The 3,824-nt window shown below is 39.8% G+C and overlaps 1 pseudogene; it reads right to left on the bottom strand.

Moving 5' to 3' along the window:
* Window positions 1-1,692: 1,692 nt before the first annotated feature.
* On the bottom strand, window positions 1,693-2,650 carry LOC110580000 (annotated as a pseudogene).
* Window positions 2,651-3,824: the final 1,174 nt, after the last annotated feature.

Raw genomic sequence — 3,824 nt, 5'->3', positions numbered from 1 at the left:
ACCCTACCATGCACAGGAGAGCCCCTCCCCCCAAAAGAAAACAATTATCTATTCCAAAATGTTAATTATGCCAAAGTTGAGAGACCCTGCTCTAGACTTTAGAGAGATGTTTATAGATTCTTATAAACCAGATAATTTATAGGTTTGGAGCAAAAATCTAGAACTCTTAAGTTAATATCTTTAAAATTGAGACACAGAACCAACTGTATGGTGTACATTGTAAAATGTAGAACATTGTGATTTTTATTTAAACACATAAGACTATAGCATTTGGGTGTCTTTCAGGGGGTTCCAAATCCTGTATGAGGTTGCCTTGAAACTGTACACAAAAATCAAAACCTACTGTGGAAACCATTAGAAGATAATTATTCTTTTTATAAAAGCAGTGAACATAGGAACTAATAAAGTCAGTGTTCATAGTGTATTTTATTTTTATTGAAGAATGACCTACAATATTGTATTAGTTCCAGGTGTATAGCATAGTGATTCGAGATACATTACATTATAAAATGGTCACCACAGTGAGTGTAGTCACCATCTGTCACCATACAAAGTTGTTATGATGTTATTGACTATATTCCTTATGCTGTATATTACACGTCCATGTCTTACTTATTTTCTAATCTCTTTTACCTACTCCGTCCATCCCTCCCCCCTCCTCTTTCCTGGCAATCATCAGTTTCTCTGTATCTGAGTCCTTTTGTTTTGTTTGGTCATTTGTTCTGTTTTTTAGATTCCACAAGTGAAGTCATATGATATTTGTCATGCTCTGTCTTACTTATTTCACTTATTATTAAAACTCTCCAGGTCCCATCCATGTTATTGCAAATGGCAAGATTTCATTGTTTTTATAGCTGAATAGTAATCCATTGTCTATCAATACCTCATCTTCCTTATCCATTCACCCACTGATAAACATTTAGGTTGTTTCCATATCTTGGCTGTTACACATAGTGCTGTGAACATAGCGGTACACATGTCCTTTCAATTCTTGTTTTCATTTTTTTGATAAATACCTAGAAGTAGAATTCCTGGTTCATATTGTAGTTCTATTTTTAATTTTTTGAGGAAACTCTATACTGTTTTCTATTGTGGCTGCATCAATTTACAATCCCACCAACAGTGCACAAGGGTTTCCTTTTCTCCACATCCTCACCGACATTTGTTACTTGTTTGGAAACATACCGCAGTGCTCTTGCACAGAAATGTTGTCTTATAGGAGGGGCAAAAACAGTTCTGTTGAAGACAACTCACCAGTTTCTGACTTTCTGAAAACAAGATGATTTCAAAACTCACAAGTAGAGGGGAGGCCTTGGTACTTACTTTTTAAAAATGTCCATTAAGCTCCAATGACTATTTGCTGCTATCCTTGTCTACAGTCATGCTGAGTAAAGCAATAGCTAAATGGAAGTTAAACTGTATTCAAGAGCTGTTAATGTTTACATCTTATTATCTGCAGTCTCTCAGAGAAAGCAAAAGTAACTACAAATAGCACTATGCCAGAAACTGGTTTCTTCACCGGCAGTATCGCTTTGGCGTACAACAAACCGGTTGTTTCTAAAGTGGTCACGGCTGTTGACAAAAGGCTTTGTGTTTTTATGTGGCACATCTCATGGTCCATCTGAAAACAAGTGTTTTGAATGTTAACTATTCTCTGACACTTTGGAGTTACTGTTGCTCTCCCCATCTCCATTAGGTCAATATAAGGTTTGTGGTAACGCTGCACAAGTTTAAAATTTCATTACAGGAAGTGGTCTGGGGTACTATGAGTAATATTTGGCTCACCTCTGCTGGGTGCTGGGTCACACTGCAAGAAAGCATTTTAGAGTATCCTCAAGGTCCATGATTTCAGCTTGAATACCACAATGATAACAATAGTTAAGAGCAGTGAAAATCATTACTACGTTCTGGTCGTGGCACCAGTTACATCCATCCATCACCAGCTGGAGAGCTCTGGATACCAGTGGGAGGCCATTGGCATGATTAAATGTTTCAGAAATGTCTTGCCCAAAGGCGTAACGAGCTTCTCGAGGAGACACACCCCAACCACCCTGATCGTCTGGATCTGACACAGCAAGTCAGACATTGGACCCTGATGAGGAACTTCCAGGCTCTCAAGCCCTCTGATGTGATCCAGTGTAGCTATGGATGGTGAGAGGCCACCATGGAGACAGACTAGCTGCCCGTCCACCAAGGCAGTGAGAGGAAGACAGTCAAAAAGATCTGTACAATATTTCCAAACATTCGCATCTCCATATTTTGCTAAACATTCATCATAGAGACCATATACTTGTGTCATCTGTCTACTCTCATGATTTCCTTGGAGAATGGTGATGTGTGCAAACCAGAAGAGCTACGAGCAGAATAAGTGTTTCAACTGAATAATATCACCTGTCAGCATACTCTCCCGTAAACAAGTAGTTTGTATCTAGTGATTTGCCACCAATTCTAGACAGTTCCATGAGATCGTGACATTGTCCCTGTACATCTCCACAGACAGTGACTGGCCATCGAGCATCTTGTATGTAGCATTCTTTTGACAGGGTGTCTTTAGCCTTCTGGCAGAGGCTCTTGACCTGGGACTCTGACAGCTGCTGGTGCTCTTCAGCTATTCGGTGCACGGGTCCAGCTCCTTGGTGAACACCTCGCTCATGATGCCACCCGCCCAACTGGTTGAGGCTGTGTGTTACTCCCCCAGCGTCACATGCACCGCGGGCCACACACACACACGGGGACTGGTTCCCCGGGAACGCGTGGGGCTACTGGCAGATGCTCTCTCTGCACCAGTGCCAACCCACGGGCTCTCCCTGGAACCACCGGGCCACCCCCTGCTGCCCTCCTCTGCCCCTTGTCTTTTTGATATTAGCATGCTAACAGGTATGAGGTGATCTGTCCTTGTGGTTTTTCATTTGTATTTTTCTGATGCTTAGTAATGTTAAGTACCTTTTCATGTGCCTATTGGCCATCTGTCTGCATCTTTGGAAAAATGTCTATTCAGGTCCTCGGCCCATTTTTTAATTTGATTGTTTCGTTGATACTGAATCTTAGGAGTTCCTTATATTTTGGATATTAGCCTCTAATCACATACATGACTTACAAATATCTTAGCCGGTTCAGTAGGTTGCCTTCTCATTTCGTTGATGGTTTCCTTCACTAGGCAAACTTTTTTTTTTTTTTTAGTTGGATGTAGTCCCATTTGTTTATTTTGTTGTTGTTGTTGTTGTCCTTGCCTGAGGAGACAGATGCAAAAAAAAAAAAATCACTAAGACCAATGTCAACTTACTGCCTATGTTTTCACTGAGATTTGTAGTTTCAGGGTCTATATTTAAGCCTTTAATCCATCTTGAGTTTATTTTTTATATGGTGTAAGTGCTCTAGTTTCATTCTTTTACATGTAGCTTTCCAGTTTCCCCAAAACCATTTATTGAAGAGACTGTCTTTTCCCTCATTATATATATCTTGACTCCTTTGGTGTAGATTAATTGACAGGATAAGCATCCGTTCATTTCTGGGCTTTCTACTGTGTTCCACTGACGTGTGTCTGTTTTTGTGACAGTACTGTGCTGCTTCAATTACTATACTTTACAATATAGTTTGAAATCTAGAAGCATCATACCTTCAGTTTTGTTCTTTCTGAAGATTGCTTTGGCTATTCAGGGTCTATTGCCGTTCCACACAAATTTTAGGATTCTTTATTCTAGTTCTATGAAAAATGCTGTTAATGTTTTGATAGGAGTTTCATTAAATTTATAGATTGCTTTGGGCAGTATGGACATTTTAACAGTATTCTTCCAACCCATGAGCACAGTATGTCTTTCCTTATG

Source organism: Neomonachus schauinslandi, chromosome 12 (assembly GCF_002201575.2).
Source record: "Neomonachus schauinslandi chromosome 12, ASM220157v2, whole genome shotgun sequence".
Lineage (NCBI taxonomy): Eukaryota > Metazoa > Chordata > Mammalia > Carnivora > Phocidae > Neomonachus > Neomonachus schauinslandi.
Note: the sequence above shows the minus strand (reverse complement) of the source record. Positions and strands in the feature narration are given on the sequence as shown.